The sequence below is a fragment of the Chiloscyllium plagiosum genome, chromosome 11, assembly GCF_004010195.1.
Source record: "Chiloscyllium plagiosum isolate BGI_BamShark_2017 chromosome 11, ASM401019v2, whole genome shotgun sequence".
Classification (NCBI taxonomy): Eukaryota; Metazoa; Chordata; class Chondrichthyes; order Orectolobiformes; family Hemiscylliidae; genus Chiloscyllium; species Chiloscyllium plagiosum.
The window spans coordinates 23740412-23759183 of record NC_057720.1 but is presented as its reverse complement, the minus strand read 5'-3'; the positions used below and the strand labels follow the sequence as shown (position 1 = coordinate 23759183).

Below are 18772 nucleotides of genomic sequence, written 5' to 3'. Positions count from 1 at the left end.
TTGGAAAGGCAAGGACTGATTAGGGATAGTCAACATGGCTTTGTGCGTGGGAAATCATGTCTCACAAACCCGATTGAGTTTTTTGAAGAAGTATCAAATGAGGGCAGAACAATGGACATGATGATCAGTGAGGCACTCGACAAGGTTCCCCATGGGAGACTGATTAGCAAGGTTAGATCTCATGGATTTCAAAGAGAACTAGCCATTTGGATACAGAATTGGCTTGAAGGTAGAAGACAGAGAGTAGTGGTGGGGGGTTGCTTTTCTTATTGGAGGCCTGTGACCAGTGGAGTGCCACAAGAATTGTTGCTGTGTCCACTACTTTTCGTCATTTATATAAATGATGTGGATATGAACGTAGGAGGTATAGTTAGTAAGTTTGCAGATGACACCAAAATTGGAGGTGTAGTGGACAGCGAAGAACATTACCTGAGATTACAACGGGATCTTGATCAGATGGGCCAATGGGCTGAGAAGTGGCAGATGGAGTTAAATTTCAATAAATGTGAGGTGCTGCCCTTTGGAAAAGTAAATCAGAGTAGGACTTATACACTTAAATAAAAGGTCCTGGGGTGTGTTGCTACAAAGAGAGGTTGGAGTGCAGGTTCATAGCTCCTTGAAAGTGGAGTCGCAGGTAGATAGGATAGTGAAGAAGGCGTCTGGCATGCTTTCCTTTATTGGTCAGAGCATTGAGTATAGGAGTTGGGAGGTTATGTTGCGGCTATACAAGACATTGGTTCGGCCATTTTTGAAATATTATGTGCAGTTCTGTTCTCCTTCCTGTGGGAAGGATGTTGTGAAACTTGAAAGGGTTCAGAAAAGATTTATAAGAATGTTACCAGGGTTAGAGGATTTGAGCTATAAGGAGAGGTTGAATAGGCTGGGGCTGTTTTCTCTGGAGTGTCGGAGGCTGAGGGGTGACCTTATAGAGATTTATAAAATCATGAGGGGCATGGATAGGGTAAATAGACAAAGTCTTTTCCCTGGAGTCGGGGAATCCAGAACTAGAGGGTATAGGTTTAGGGTGAGAGGGCAAAGATATAAAAGGGACCTAAGGGGCAACATTTTAACACAGAGGATGGTGTGTGTGTGGGATGAGCTGCCAGAGGAATTGATGGAGGCTGGTATAATTGCAATATTTAAAAGGCGTCTCGTTGAATAAATGAATAGTAAGGGTTTGGAGGGATATGGGCCAGGTGCTGGCAAATAGGACTAGATCAGGTTGAGACATCTGGTCAGCATGGACTAGTTGGACCCAAGGGTTTGTTTCTGTGCTGTATATCTTTATGACTCTATGACTGTATTTACAACCAATACACGACTGATAAAGGCAAGCATCTTGTATACCTTCTTAACTTTCACCTGTCCTTCCACCTTCAGGATCTGTTGTCAAACACACTAGGATCTCTCTGCTCATTTAAGCCTCCTAGCATTCTGCCATTCATCAAATACACCCTTGTTTTGATTCTTCTTACAAAGTGCATCATTTCACATTTATCATGGATACATTCCATCTTCCCACTTGACCAATCTGCTTATATCCTCCTGTTATCTAATACTTTCCTCCTCACTGTCAACAACCTCGCCAATCTTTGTGTCATCTGCAAACTTACATACCATTCCCTTCCCACATTCTCATCTACATCACTTATCCTAATGGTAACTATTGCACACTGAGTTTCAGCCACACAAACAGCCTTCGACCACCAGCCTCTGTCGCCTGCAGCTAAACCAATTTTGGATCCAATTTGCCAAGTTATCCTGGATCCCATGAACATTTACCACAGGAGACTTATGAGGATGTTGCCATGAGTAGAGAGTCTTAGCTGTGACAAGAGCTTGGGTGATTGCTTAGGTTAGAGCAGAGGGGAGCTACAAGGCAATTCAACTGAGGTGTCTGAAATGATAAAGTGCTTAGATGGAATGACTGGTCAGTCATATATATTGTCAAATGGTCAATAGGTCAGGGGCATGGATTTAAAGTAACTTGTTGTAGAATGAGAGGGAAGTTGAGGGAGTAAGGGATCTGGTGTTCCCTGCATCAAAGATGGTGCTCGAGACAGAAGCTCATTACTTGTTAAATTATCTATTTACTTGAAATGCTGCAAAGCTCCTGACCAAAATCTGTGAAGTGGAATTGAGCTACAAACATCTTCTTTTGGGCTGGTGGGGACACAATGAGTCTTTTGTGCTGTAAATGTCTCAGATTCTATGCTTTATTTTCCTTGAAATAGATTGTTGACTATTATAACAATTACAGAAGTATTTTACCAATTTACACAACACATTCCATTGTAAGAGTTTTTTGTAATAGACTACGACAAAACTTTTATTTTGATTGTATGTGGTAAATTAGTCACCTGGTGTTGTGTCCACTTACAAATCAATAAATTATTTATTCATCATCCATAAATTATTTAGAGAGAAGTTGTTTTTGGCTCCCTGGTAATTAATTAACTAAGTATTGAATTCTATCAAATTATTAATGTGTTAATCTGATTAACTAAGCTATATAGAATATTATACCAAGAGTTAATGATATTCCTAAATTAAACTTTGATAAGATCCGTGATTTACCTTGTACATTATTTTCTCCACCTCACATATTTAGAGATGTTTTATGGAAGGGGCAATACAAATTACTAGGCTGCTGTCTAATATAAACGAATCTAAATATAAAAGAAAAGCATAGAAAATTGGGGTGTGTATTAAAGGCTAAAATTATATGATAAAATTGGGAATTTTTGCTTAAGTAGATACTAGGATATTGCAACCAACAGTTGAGAGATATAAAAAGGCTAAATTATAAGATCAAAGATATTTTGACTGTGAGCCAAAGTAATTTCTTTCCACAGAGAGAAATCTGACCATAAAATTCACCGGCAGAGTTAATGGCTAAGGAAGGATCTTTGCGTTGTGACATTGGTGAGATTTTTATTGACTGCTGTATGCCAATGGAGAGGAAGATCAGACAGGATGTATAAAAGGTAGGTGAACCACTGCCTGCACCAAAGTTGAATTTTACACTCACTATTGTCAACATTCAAGGATTCTTTCTCTCCTTGTCCAGTCCCTTCCCACTTACATCTGCACTTCCCTTGCCAGTTTACATCAGTTTCAGAATTTCCAGTTCATGGGCTTCAGCTATCTCCCCTTTAGCATTGACATGCAATCCCTTTATAGATCCAACCTCTACCAGAATGATCTCCAATCTCTTCATGTCTTCCTGGAAAAAAAGGCCTGAACTGTCCCCAACCACCACCGCCTTCCTTCCTTTGTCCTCACCTACCATACCACCAGCATGCAAATGCACATACCATTTCTGCCATCTCCAGCAGGAAGTTGCCACCAGACACATATTCTCCTTGCCTCCCTTGCCAATCTTCCACAAGGAGCATTCCCTCTGGGACATCCAAGTCCAGTGCTCCTTCACTCCCAACACCTTCCCACATCCCCATGACACATCCCTTGCAATTGCAGAATGTGTAACACCTACCAGTTTACTTCCTCCCTCTTGACTATCCAAGGCCCCAGACACCTTCCAGGTGAAGCAGTATTTTAACTGCACTTCATTCAAGCTAGTCTATTCCATTCGCTGCTCACAATGTGGTCTCCTCTATACTAGCGAAACAAAGCCTACACTGGATAACAGCTTCGCAGAACATCCGCATTCTGCCATCAAAAGAATTGCTAAGCTTCCAGTTGCCTGCCATTTCAACACACTCTGGCCAACATCTCCATCTTAGGATGTCTGCAGTGCTCTAGCCAATCTCATCACAAACTGGAAGAACAGCATTTCATTTTCTATTTGGGAACCCTGCATCCTTCTGGACTTAATGTCAAGTTCAACAATTTTAGAGCTTTCCCCATTTCTTTCCTCCATTCCCACAAATCAACCCTTGTCATCACATGGGCTGCTACCACACACAATTCATTGTCAGTTATTGATAGTCCCCATAAGCAGCTATTCATTCTCTTAGACTGACACTTATCCATTTCTTTATCTGCCCAACTGTTTTACTGTTGTTTTGGGCTCTATCTCCACTAATTGTTTACTCCTCTTCCTTCTCCTCATCTTATCGTTTGCATTAAAAAACATTTTTCCCAACTATCATCAGTTCTGAAGAAGGGTCACTGGATCCAAAATGTTACCTTTGATTTCTCTCCACAGATATTGCCAGACTTGCTAAATTTTTCCAGCAGTTTCTGTTTTTGTCAAATTGATCATAATTGGCGACCTGCCTCAGCCAGGGAAAAGCTTCCATGAATGCTCACCCACCTCCAGCAAAGTTAGTTTGAAGTGGAAACGTAATGTGGAGTGGGGTGAGCAAACACTCTTATCTTTGATCCTGTCCTCAATCACAACCTGGAACCTACCTCTGTAGTTTTGAACAATTCTACTGTATGACTACACATTGATTTGTAAATACCATAGTCAATAAGATCATATGATAATGGCAAGAGTAAGTTGTTTGATTCATCAATCTCACTTTGCCATTTCATAAGACCAAGGCTGATCTGATTGTTGCCTTAACCCCAATTTCCTGTCAGCTCACCATAATCTTTGACTTCTAAATTAAAAATCAATTGTCAATTAAAAATCTTCTAAGTTTTGAATATATTCAATGATCCAACCTTCACTGCTATTTGTAGACAAGATTTCCAAAGACTATCAAAAAAGGCAGGAGATTGGCACTAGATAATCAAACCACACCAGAAAGCAGAGCTGATGCAGTCATGATGGGCTGAATTATTTCCTTCTGCACTGTAGTAATTCCTTGATTCTGTGAAGGCTCAAGAGTAAAACAAAATCCTTTTCCTCTTTGTCTAAAATGAAGACCCCTTCATTTAAACAATGACCCCTAATTATAGTCCCCCATGAGGGGAAAGATTCTCTTAGTATCAAAACCCTCCTCAGTTCATTTCAGTCTCATTCTTCTTCACTCTACTGAGTAAAGGCCCAACCTGCTCAACTTCCTCTCACACAAAAATCTATCATCCTTGGAGTCAGACTACTGAACTCGCTCTCTGAACAGCTTCCAATGTAAGTATAATCTTCCTTACATGAGGAAACCAAAGCTGTAAAAAGTACCGTAGATGTGGTTTCATGAATGCCCTCTACAGTTGTAGCAAGGCTTCCCTACATTCTATTTTCCATATATCTGCAATAAAAGTCAACATCCCATTTGCCATCCTAATTACCTGCTCTATCTATATACTAACATTCTATCATTCATATATAACCACATCTTTTGAATTGTAATGTTCTACAGTGTCTCCACTCTATTCTTTTCTACTCTTCCTACTGACAGACAACTCCACATTTTTCCATTAAATACTCCATCTGACAGGTTCTGTGTTCTCTTCACAATAGGCATTTTTGCATGTCTTTGTAGACAGAATGCATTTAGTCCCTTCAATTGAAGTTACTAATATAGATTGTATATTGTGTGACAATGTACGTGATATGTTAGACTTTAATTGGAAGTCTAAATGCATTATATCTACTACAGCCCCTTCATTCACCCTGACTCTTACATCCTCAAATAACTAGTAAATTTGTCACAAGCACTATTTCCCTTTTGTGAAATCATGTTGACTTTACATGATTGTATTATCATGTTCCAAATGTGTTGTTAATACCTTTTTAATGATAAATTTTAGCATTTTCCAAATGAGAAGTCTTAGGATAACTGTACTAAGGTCAACTGCTGTCTTCTCCTTTTCTTTAATGGAGATATTACAATACAGTTTTACAATCTGCTGGAACCTTTTCAGAACTAGGGAACTTTGTAACCAATGCATCCATAAATGTTGTGACTCTTGCCACACAGTTCCTAGTACAATACAGGCTGTCTACCTATTTTATCAGACTTTTGTTGTGATTTGTAGAGTCCTATATTTCTGCTGAGGACTGGTTTCAGGTTTTACTAGTGCACCCTTAACAACTGAAACTCTTGTATTGGTTCAACAGAAGACTACACCAATTACTCTGTCCATTCTCAAATCAATATTATTTGTATCTTTCACATGGCTGAAAAATAATCTTTCATGTTACATAACTTTAATCTTCAATTATTTCTAATATTATTAATGCTAATCCTTTGAAAACGTAATAAATCTGAAATGATTACATAATGACATTTTGTAATTAATTTATCTCTCCTGTAGTTTAAACATGGAGACCAGGAAAAATCCATTTTTGTATTCTCTTGCAGATATAATTCCAAATTAAAGGTAACGAATACTCAAATAGAAATGTAAAGCAGCTTAATGCCCATTTATATTGACTAATTAAACTAATATTCTGTGTCCTATTATTTAAAAGGGCACTATCTAACATCCCATGGTTATAACTTTCAATTTTATGTCTTTTAATAACTATAAATAGCTAGAAAGCTGCAAGGGAAAACAGTATATTATAGTTTAATGCTTATTTCAAATGCTAATAGCATTATTTATTGATGGTCTAGCAGTTATTACTATGATTTAAGGCAAACAATTCTGTCCTTTGGAATGATATGATAAATCCAATCATTATATAATTTGAAGAATCTTCACACTTGAAATGAAAGAACAGATTGTGTGCATTTTTGTAGCATTTCAAAATTCATAAGTAGAAATAATTCCAGGAATATCAAGAAGGCATATGTTTAGTTGTTATCCTAATTCTTGTCGATTGGCTTTTTGGCCTTTTATTGTTTATGATACTTTGCAAAATAGTGTCCTTGGTTTTGTCATCAGAGATTGTGGTGATATGTTCCATGCAGCCTTAGGGACCATGCATAAGAGGTAATTTTGCAAGCTAACACATGATCCACAGACTGCAAGTGTTGTTGCTGAGCCCATCACAGCAACAGAAATAACAACTTGCATTTGTGTAATAAAACATCCCAACACACTTTGGGATCAAAGTTAATCAAACAAAATATGATGCTAAGCTATAGAAGGTGTATTAAGACAGATATCCATCATGAAAGAAAGAGACAGAGGTAGGAAGTTGGAAAAGCTCTTGGATAGTATTCCAAAGTTTGCTGCCTGGACAACTGAATGTGACCCACTGATAGTGGTGTAATTAAGATAGAAGATAAGAGGCTGGAATTGGAGGAAAGAATGAAAATCAGAGTATGAAAGCTGGATGAGGTTACAAAGAAGGTCAGTACCAGAGCCATCGAGGGATTTGAAAACCAAGATAAGAATTTCAAACTCAAAGGTCTATTAAACCTGAAGCTAATGACAATTAGCAAATACAGCGGTAATACGGAAATGAAATTTGTTCTAAAAATTGGACAACAGAATTTGGAATAAGCTCAAATTTATACAGTATTGAAATGATCAAGCATTGAGGTAATAAAGAATCTACTTAAGGGTGTCAGCACCATTAGTTATTTTGCCATGAGTAAGGATGAGAACTTCAATATAATATTCAGGATTTGTTCAGCTGTTTTACAACACCTGCGGATCCAGACCATTCTTTGAAGGGATTCTGCCTCCACACCAGTGATCTGGCTATTGTGGCTAAGGTATAATTTGAATCATTTGTAATATAAGTGTCAAAAAGGTGCTTCCAACTTGTATCATCCTCGCAGTTACTGATCCACAAGGTCAATGGCCACATCAACTTGTGGGACTACCAGCTGCCAAGTGCCTAAGGCTCCATCCATTGATCCTCCCACCTCCAGAGACGACACACCATCTTTAATTGGACATGGATCCTGGAAATGGGGTGTTAGTTGGCTGCCTCTTCACAAATCTCCTCCAAAGTACTGCCATTGGCAAAATCCATTGTGACATTAATTATTCATTCTTATAATGATTTGAAGTTGGCAAACGAAAGGTGATTTTCAACTTTTTCACCAAATGACAGTAAAACCAGTGGGCTGTTTGCAATACCCATCCATATTCGGCATGGGAAGCGTCAACCATTTCCAGATTGACAGGAGTTGGTGAGGGGGGTTGGGGGTGGGGTGGGGGTGTTCATATTGGAATTCATGAGCAGCTGGTATCCAGTGGGTGTTTGCAATACCTATCCATATTCGGCATGGGAAGCGTCAACCATTTCCAGATTGGCAGGAGTTGGTGAGGGGGGTTGGGGGTGGGGTGGGAGTGTTCATATTGGAATCCATGAGCAGCTGGTATCCAGTGGGCCCTCCGTTATAGCGTGTTGATGGTCGGAATATGGGCAATGTGAGTGTTCCTATGTGGATCCATCTCAGAGGAGAGGGCATGGCAGACACTTGAAAAGTTTAGGCTCTTTGCATTACACCGAGAAGCTGCAGAGAATTGTGTCAGAAGTGTTCAAACTTATGAACAATTTTGGTACAAGTAATTGAGAGAAAAAATACTTCCACTGCTTGGTAAAACAGTAACTAGAGGACATGATTATAACAGGCCCCTGAAAAGAATAAAGGATGTGATAAGAAAGACTGATTTTTCACAGTAAGGTTGTTAGAACAAGGAGTGTAGCAGCTAAAGTAGCTGAAGCAATGTTAGTAATGGAACATAATCATTTTTATAAGAAGAAAACAACTGGAAAGAAATGAATGCCTTTTGGGGATTGGCAAAGGCTGTGAATGAATAACTTTTACACACAGCAAGCACAGTTGAGATGGGGCAAATAGACTCTGCTGTGAAATGTATGATCACATAATCGGCTAATCATTTATGTCCTGCGAGCAAAGCTCACTCTTTATTTTATTTTACGTTCAGGATCCTTTCATATCAACTACTGATCCCCGAAGGTATGGTAAGTACTTTGATATTAAAGTGAGCAATATAGTGTTGAAATCTTACACCAAGTTGGATTGAAATCTGTGGAAAAGATGAGATTTGTCAGTTCCCATCCGTGTTACTAGCTGAGATATCTCATACTTGTTCAGGTTTTATATTTTGACATTTTCTAAGCAGCACCAGAAAAATGAATTCCATTCCAAAATAGAACTTCTACATTTAGTGCACAATGGACTCAAGCCTTGAGTTTTCTTCACTGGAGAATATACTTGAGAGATTTGTGCCTGAGTATTTTAATTGTGGAGAGTAAGATAAAATCTTTAATTCAAATTAATGTCAAAGGGAAATAGTTACATACAAAGCAACTCAATCATTATCATTCTTATGTCAGTCCGTTCAATCCTTAATTGCTGGTTTAACTCATGGATTATATTTTTCTTTGTAGTAATGCTTATCATCTGTCAATAAATCACAGTGTGAAATGTGGATTTACTAACAAAAGTAGATTTTAGATGATATTCCCTCTCTCCCCAAGGTCGAAGGAGCCCAAAACTAGAGGACACAGGTTTAAGGTGAGAGGGGAAAGATTTAAAAAGGACCTAAGGGGCAACTTTTTCATGCAGAGGGTAGTGCCTGAATGGAATGAGCTGCTAGAGCAGGTGGTGGAGGCTGATACAATTACAACACTTAGAAGGCATCTAGATGAAAGGAAGGGTTTGAAGGGATATGGGCCAAATGCTGGCAAATGGGACTAGACTAATTTACTACACCTGGTCAGCATGGGCGAGTTGGACTGAAGGGTCTGTTTCTGTGCTGTACATCTCTATGATTCTATTAAGTCTTAATGGTGCAAAAATATTTCTGCAGACCAGATAGTTCTACTCCCTTGGTTACTAATGCTGATAATTTATTTTTATGAATCACAATGTGGGAACACACTTATGCTTATTTTGTATCAGTCCCTCATTCCCTTTGCGTAGGTGATCATGAGTGGTACTTTGGACCAACTGCAGTCTGTTGCGAAGGTACTTTTGGAGTGCAGAGGGAGTTTCAGGATTTTGACTCTAAAACCATGTTTGTCCTCATATATTTTTGTAATTTCTATGGAATCATTTCAGAAACATGATGGCTGTTAACCTCTCTCACTTCAGTTAGTACATTAAAAGTCACTGTGTCACCATTTTATAACTCTCAATCCTGTCCTTTCAAGTTACTTCCTACACACCATCAGACTTTTTAAAAATCTTGAATCATATCAGCTGGAAGTATCAAATATTAGAAAAAAGCACGCCTAACCATAGAATAAATATCTGGGATCAGAATATGTTCAGATAAGAATCAGAGCTCAGGCCATTATCTGGAAGGAGCAGGAAAATCGACGTTTCCGGCAAAAGCTCTTCATCAGGATTTCTGATGCCTGAAATGCCAATTTTCCTGCTCCTTGGATGCTGCCTGACCTGCTGTACTTTTCCAGTACCACTCTAATCTTGACTCTAATCTCCAGCATCTGCAGTACCCACTTCTGCTATTATCTGGAAGATTCCTAAGCAAAGACATAAATGTGTTTATTAAATGCATAAGTGGGAGTGATACTTTTATTTTCTTGAAATGTGGCAATAAACAGAATTATGAATGATTGTGAATAGGCAATAAGTCTGTAATTTAATTGAGTTCTTGAAATGACATGAACCATAAAAGTGAATCTCATATGATTTACGGATATCATCTGGATCTCAAGATTAAATGCTCGTTTTTTACTTTCCATCCTTTTGAAAATTGACTAAATAAGGTATGACACTATCTATTTAAAATTAATTATGAGATAACTGACAGTATTGTGTACTAAATTTTAAATCTGTCTCCAAAGGCTGCACTGCTTTGCGAATGAATTGTGAACAGAGTTAATTAATCACAGAGAATGCTTCTCTCCACCATTATCTTTGACTCTACTGTGGTGGTATAATTGGTTTGTGTGACCAGATGAGCATTCGCAAAACATCCCCTGAAATGGTGCAGACCCATTTTGAAGCAGCCTCCAGAGGCCCTTGAAGGACATATATGTCAGATTGCTCACCACTAATACAGATGGACAGAGCCTGTACCCCACCCATTTGTTCTTGAAAATTGTAAATGGCATCCTACCACTGAAATAGAATGTCCATTTTCTGTGTGTAAGCCACTTTTCATAGCAAGACTGCAAGGTGAAATTTACAAGCCTGTCTGAAAATCTTATCAAAATGTCATTGAGCATGCACAAGTCTAGTACTTTCAACTGCCTTCTAGTTGAAAAATTCCTTTTAAGACAGGGGTTACATGGACTTATTTCACTCAAAAGGTTGAGAATCTTTGGAACTCTCTTCCCCAGAGAGTGGTGGAGGCACAGTGACTGAATATTTTTGAGGCTGAGGTGGATGGATTCTTGCCTAACAAAGGGGTCACAGGTTAATAGGTGTAGGTGGGAATGTGGGGCTAAGACAACAATCAGAGTACTGACGATCTTATTGACAGGTGGAGCAGGTTGAAGGGACTAAATTGCTTATTTCTACTCCTAATTTGTAAGTTCATTTTTTTCCCAAATACTGGTGACTGACAGTTAAAAACCATGCCAGAATGTACTAAAAGTGCCCATGTATCATTAAAGTTTCATAGAATCTAGCAGTGCAAAAGGAGATTATTTGATCCAATAAATTTTTTTGAATACTTCTGAATACTTCTTTGAATGAGTAAGTCATCCATTGTCCATACTCCACATATTTTGAAAAAATCCCACTTTTACAATACCTATTTATTTCTTTTTATAAGTAAATAATTAGCTTGAAGCCTTAGCTACGAAAGGCATTTTTTTAATGTTCATGTCCTAATGAACCACTACATTAATAAAATCAGGTTTAGTCCTGTTTCCATTCCAATATGTGATGGAATCTTCAAACATTTATTAGATGGAAACTGAGGCAGAGAGAAAAATCATCAACCTTCCTTGGAAAATTAGAATGTTCCTGTGTGGTATGTGAAGCCATTTGACATCAATTGAAATGACTTTCTTCCTATTTAGATTGGCAGGGTATATAGGAATTCCCGTGTTTGTAATAAATAAGACTGTGACCACTAATGGTGACATTAGTCACCAATTATTTAATATATTTGTATTACATCCATATTTTTAAGCTCACATTAAAATGGAGTGAAATATGACTAAAGTAAATTAAGCAATGCAGGAAAAAAGGCACACAATTGTAATTTGAACAAGATTAGTTTTCCGAATAATTCTCCCTAATGTGAACTAAAGATTTTGTTTAGTTTATTAAAAAAGAATCTCATGATCCTGTGTTAGGTTTAGTCATACAAGAATGTAAAGTGTACATTGGGATGATCACAATATTCCACGCTGTACCTTGGATTCGTTTGTTCCAACATGTGCTAAAATGTCAAACTGCCTCTCAGTCTGAGTATGTCACATAAAATGAAATTTCCTATTATTTAAAATTCCATCACATCATTCTCATTGTCACAGGCCATTGATCTACGTCTCATAATACCTGAAGAGAAACCCCATGGAAAGCACAACATTCAACACCAGTAATAAATCTTTGCCAGTTATTAGAAGATTTATTTTGTGGCTTACTGTCAGCATTAATAGGATGTATTGAAATGTATTTTTTACCTTAATAAAATCAAATTAAAAATACAAAAGATCCAAGGCTTCTTTCTTTTAACAGTTGGTGTTTATACCTGGGTAGGTAAGTACTTTTCAGATGTGCTTCTTTTTAGATATGCAGTAGTTGGCATTTTTAGTGTTATTCTTGCATTTTGTGTGCACTTGATTTCAAGGCAAATGGTAGATTAATGACATAAATGCCATAGTATTAGTGCTCCTGTTACAATTACTTTTAAAACTGTGATCACATGCTGCATCTTACTGACACAACATTGGGAAGAGGCTTATCAGCCAATATAAACACATAATAAATAAGTGTGCAATTAAGAACTTTGTTATTCTTCCTTATGCACAACACATTGTACAGTTCCACAGTTTAAATTGAATTGATTTATTGTTATGTATAGTTTATTATTAAATACAGTGAGAAGTATTGTATAGTGTTACCACTCTTCAGTAAAATACAGAAAAATAAATCAAGACATAGACTATAAAGGCAGAAAAATGAAAAAATAAAGGAAACGTGTTCAATTTTTACAGTCTTTCTTGTTAAGGATGCTGCCAGGGACCATGGACCTGGTGGCCAGGCACGAGTCCCCATCATTGTGCCAATACCACTGGAACGAAGGTTGCCACTCTTTGGTGCCATCTTACTTCCCTTGCCACTAAGAGTCCTCACTGGACCTTGCCAATGCAGACATCAGCGATGCCACCAATTACTGCGCCGGCCCAAACTTGAATCCGGGCTGCCAGGAGTCTTTTTCAGGCCTAACTTGCAATGCAGCCACTGCCGATGCCACTTAGTCTCATACTGGGCTCAAACTCACCACTGCCACCACCTCCATGAATCTGCAGTGTACACAATTACCAGCAGGAGTCCAAACTTGTCTCTGCCTCAGCTCGTCATTGTAGTAGCTGCCAGGAACTCAAACATTTCTCCGATGCCACGTCCACAAGTCTGTGCTGGGTCCACTTGAGTCCGCGCTGGACCCACTGGTGTCCATGATGGACCCACTGGAGTCCACACTGGGCCCATGGAATTGGAGCTGGGCACTGGAGTCCACTGAAGTCAGCGATGGGCCCACTGGAACCCACACTGGGCGCACTGATTTTTGCACTGGGGCCACTGACGTCTGCACTGGGGCCTCTGGAGCCCACGCTGGGCACACTGAAGTCTGCACTGGAGCCACTGAAGTCTGCACTGGGGCCACTGGAGTCCACACTGGGCCCATCTGAGTCCACACTGGACTCACTGGAGTCTGCACTGGATGCACTCGAGTCCACACTGTGCTCATTCAAGTCTGCACTAAACTCACTGGAGTCCATGCTGTGCTCACTCCAGTCGACACTGGGCCCACTCAAGTCTGTGCTGGGCCCACTCGACTCCACGCTGGGCCCTCTGGAGTCCACACTGAGCCCACTGGAATTCGCGCTGGGCCCACTCAAGTCTGTGCTGGGCCCACTCAAATCCACGCTGGGCCCACTGGAGTCCACACTGAGCCCAATGGAGTCCGTGCTGGGCCCACTTGAGTCTGTTGTTGATACCATTGCTGCGACTAAGCTCTTCAACTAGACGTGTGTAAAATTAAAGAAAGAAAAGAGAGAAAAAAGGAAAAGAAATGAAAAGAAAAACAGACAGAGTGGACAAGCCCTGAGCTCACATGTTAGACATGGTTAAATTAGTTATGGATTTTTCCCACTTCAAACGTATCAGCTTAATTTCTCATCCAAAGAACAGAGTCTGTGCAGGGCCCACTGCTATCATGCTGGGCCCACTGAAGTCCACGCTGGGCCCACTCGAGTCGGCGCTGGGCCCTCTGGAATCAGTGCTAGGCCCACTGGAGTCCGTGCTGGGCCCACTGGAGTTCGCGCTGAGCACACTGGAGTCTGTGATTGGCCCATTGGAGTCTGCACTGTGCCCACTGGAGTCTGCATGAGCCCACTGGAGTCTGTGCTGGGCCCACCGAGGTTCGCGTTGGCCCCACTGGAGTTCGCACTGGGCCCACTGGCATATGCGCTGAGCCCATTGGAGTCCACGCTGGACCCACTGGAGTTTGTGCTGGGCCCACTGGAGTCTGCGCTGGGCCCACGGAGTCTGCGCTGGGCCCACTGGAGTCTGCGCTGGGCCCATGGAGTCTGCGCTGGGCCCACTGGAGTCTGCGCTGGGCCCATGGAGTCAGCGCTGAGCCCACTGGAGACCATGCTGTGCACACATGAGTCTACGCTGGGCTCTCTGGAATCAGTGCTGGGCCCACTGGAGTTCATGCTGGGCCCACTGGAGTCTGCACTGGACCCACTGGAGTCTGCACTGAGCCCACTGGAGTTCGCAGTCGGCCCACTGGGGTCTGCGCTGGGCCCACTCGAGTCTGTGCTGGGCCTACTCGAGTCTGTGCTGGGCCCACCCAAGTCTGCACTGGGCCCTCTGGAATTAGCGCTGAGCCCACTGGAGTCCATGCTGGGCCCACTCGAGTCCATGCTGGGCCCACTCGAGTCCGCGCTGGGCTCTCTGGAATCAGCGCTGGGCCCACTCGAGTCCGTGCTGGGCCCTCTGGAATCAGCACTGGGCCCACTGGAGTCCATTCTGGGCCCACTGGAGTCTCTACTGAGCCCATGGAGTCCGTGCTGGGACCACACGAGTTTGTGCTGAGCCCTCACGAGTCCATGCTGGGCCCACTCGAGTCCGCGCTGAGTCCACTCGAGTCCACTCTAGGTCCACTTGAGTCCATGCTGGGCCCATGGAGTCTGCGCTGAGTCTACTGGAGTCCGCGCTGGGCCCACTCAAGTCTGCGCTGGGCCCACTCGAGTCCGCGCTGGGCCCATAGAGTCCGCGCTGGGCCCACTGCTGTCCATGCTGGCCCACTGGAGTCCGCGCTGGGCCCTCAGGAGTCCGCTCTGGGCCCACTGGAGTTCGTGCTGGGCCCATTGGAGTTCGTGCTGGGTCCACTGGAGTTCACACTGGGCCCACTCGAGTTCACGCTGGGCCCACTGGAGTTCACGCTGGGCCCACAGGAGTTTGCGCTGGGCCCACAGCTGTCTATGCAGGCCCACAGGAGTCCGTGCTGGGCACCCTGGAGTCCGCTCTGGGCCCACTGGAGTTCGCGCTGGGCCCACTCAAGTCTGCACTGGGCCCACTCAAGTCTGCGCTGGGCTCACTCGAGTCCGCGCTGGGCCCATTGGAGTTCGCGCTGGGCCCACTGGAGTTTGTGCTGGGCCCACTCAAGTCCGTGCTGGGCCCACATAAATTCGCACTGAGCCCACTGGAGTCTGTGCGGGGCCAACCCCAGTATGCGCTGGGCCCTCTGGAATCCGTGCTGGGCCCACTTGAGTCTGCTGTTGATGCCATTGCTGCAATTAAGCTCTTCAACAAGACGTGTGTAAAATTAAAGAAAGAAAAGAGAAAAAAAGAAAAGAAACGAAAAGAAAAGCAGACAGAGTGGACAAGCCCCGAGTTCACATGTTAGACATGGTTAAATTGGTTATGGATTTTTCCCACTTCAAACATATCGACTTAATTTCTCATCCAAAGAACAGACCTCAATTGGGAACTGTCAGTCTCCATAATGTTCCATACTGCAAAGTGGTGCCTGTACCCACAGGCCTTTTAATTAAGAAACATAGCCACTACCAAATATAGCCAAAAATAAAAATACAGACTTCTAATTGTACTAGTTTTATGAAAAATTGTTTAAAAGTTACAAAAGAAAAAAGAATTTTGCTTGGAATTTTTTCTTATAATTTAAATTTGATTCCAATTACATAAATGATCCAAATCATCATGCAGAGCAACAACTTATGATGAAGAAACAGACACTGTAGTTTGCAAAATCTTCTGCTATAAAATCTCTCACATCCCATCTATGCCTCCCATAGGCAGGATTTTATTATTTAATAGTGACACTGCAGTCAAACATGTTCTTTTTAATATATGTTTGTCTGCAGTTTCATTTTAAATAATAAACAGAAGAAATTGTATTGATGGCATTTATAATGATATTATTCATCAAGGAAACTTTCCCCAGTTATTAAAGTTTAAATCATGCAGACTTGGAACTTGTGCACCTCATGGTGAACTCCATAGATTGGATTGCTTACCTAGCTTTTCAGATCACATTACTTCGCTTTATTTTCTTTATTCATTCATAGGTGAGGGCGTCACTGGCTAGGCAGGATTTATTACCTGTGCCTAATTGCACAGAGGGCAGTTGAGAGTCAACCACATTGCTGTGGGTCTGGAATCACATGTAGTTTGTGCCAAGTGGGATTGGCAGACTTCCTTCCCTAAGGGACATTAGTGAACCAGATGGATTTTTCTTGACAACTGGCAATGGACTTACAGTAGTCATAGAGTCATACTCATAGAGATGTACAGCATGGAAACATACCCAATCTAGTAGATTCTTAATTCCAGATATTTATTGAATTCAAATTGCACACTCTGCCATGGCAGGATTTGAGCCTTGAGCCACAGAACTTTATCTGGATCTCTCAATTAACAGTCCATTGAAAGTACCACGAGGCTATTGACTCCCCTTCTGTCAATTGCTGCAAGTATCAATTGTTAATGCTCAACAGTACATCTGAGATGACCTGAACAATAAGTCCAATGGTTTACCCTTTTACACGTTAAATTTAAGAATAAAGTATGATAAACAGATAATAATATCTATTATTATAAATCATATATAGCTTTCAATATAATTTATATTTTTATCTAGGGATAAGAAGGGGAGACATAGCTTCAGTTCAATGTTGAGCTCTGTAAGTGGTACCAGAATCTCTGAAAAGGTTTTTACATGCATTATAATTAATATTTCTAATTTGTATGTGAATATTTCAGTGCCTTAGAAGTAAGGGTAGATGAGGGAACAAAATAAGTGGACTCTAGCTTGGCAATACTATGTTCTATGACACAGGAAAACAAAAATTATTTATTTTAGAAAGAGAGGCATCCAGGTCAGTGAGTGTGCAAGTTTCTTTCAGAGAGAGAGAAATAGGCTATTCAGAAAGAAACAAAAGGACTGAAACTGCAGCAGTGCATTTAAAGTAATCTCCAAAACAGCCAGGGCAGAAGAACAGAAATTCTGATTGGCCAATGAGAGAAAAGCTTTAAAAACAGAAGACTGTGGAAAATGGGTCTAAGGAACTTGTGTTAAGAAATAAGTGAGCTGCGTTAGCAGTTATGTTTAAAGATATTGGGAAGTGATACTAACTGAAAAAAATTGAGTGAATGCATAAGTTTGCTAAAAGGAAACAAATTACAATGGTGCCCATTTGTGATAATACAATGGCTTTCAGAGGTGTATTATCTCATGTTTATTTTAATGAAGAAAAATTGAGACAGTGGTGATTAGTGGTATGCTCAAAGCTAATAAAATAAACAGCTTGTGAGGACTTAGATTTCTTTTAAAGTTGGAACAATAGAAGCAGTCTGAATGGGTGGGGTCAAGTACGCACAGAACTGGGATATTTAGTTTTAGCTTTTTGTAGTTGCTAGGGTCTTTAAGTTAGATGTGGAAGCTCTTATTCCTCTCTCTCTGTTACAGCTCAAACTGGGCTTCTCTTCCTGCTGTTAGAATAGGATGTGAGACAATTTATTTTGCTGACTTTGCCTTTGCCAAGAGTGTGTTTAAGTGATGTTACTATATTGGAACAATTATCAAAGTTTGTGAAAAGATTTGTAGCTTGGGTGCTCATTGTTGTGGTTCTGTTCGCCGAGCTGGGAATTTGTGTTGCAGACGTTTTGTCCCCTGTCTATGTTTATGTTTAGTTTAGCAATGTTTAGTTTAGCAATGAAAAGGGATAAGTACATGCCACAGGAAAATATTCAGCCTGGAGTCCAGTTACTATTGGTGTGCCACAAGGATCTGTTTTGGGACCACTTTTAGCAATGAAAGGGATAAGTACATGCCACAGGAAAATATTCAGCCTGGAGTCCAGTTACTATTGGTGTGCCACAAGGATCTGTTTTGGGACCACTACTGTTTGTCATTTTTATAAACGATTGAGACACAGGCATAGGTGGATGCGTTAGTAAGTTTGCAGATGACGCTAAAGTTGGTGGAGTAGTGGACAGTGTGGAAGAGTGTTGCAGGTTGCAGGGGGACTTGGATAAACTGCAGAATTGGGCTAAGAGGTGAAGAATGAAGTTCAATGCAGCTAAATGTGAGGTAATTCACTTTGGGAAGAATAACAGGAAGACAGAGTACTGGGTCAATGGAAAGTTCTTGGTAGTATGGATGTGCAGAGGGATCTTGGAGTCCATGTACATAGATCCCTGAAAGTTGCCATCCAGATTGATAGTGCTGTTAAGAAGGCGTATGGTGTGTTAGGTTTTATTGGTAAAGGGATTGAGTTCCAGAGCCATAATGTCATGTTGCAACTATACAA

At 40.9% G+C, this 18772-nt stretch overlaps 1 long non-coding RNA gene across 2 annotated transcripts in view; it reads left to right on the top strand.

Moving 5' to 3' along the window:
- LOC122554219 overlaps window positions 1–12352 on the top strand; it is a 25182-nt gene extending 12830 nt beyond the window's left edge. For both annotated transcript variants that reach the window (XR_006312943.1, XR_006312942.1), the window contains 3 exons: window positions 2856–2987; window positions 8710–8746; window positions 12242–12352. This is a non-coding gene — a long non-coding RNA (uncharacterized LOC122554219). The remainder of the gene's footprint in view (window positions 1–2855; window positions 2988–8709; window positions 8747–12241) is intronic.
- Window positions 12353–18772: the final 6420 nt, after the last annotated feature.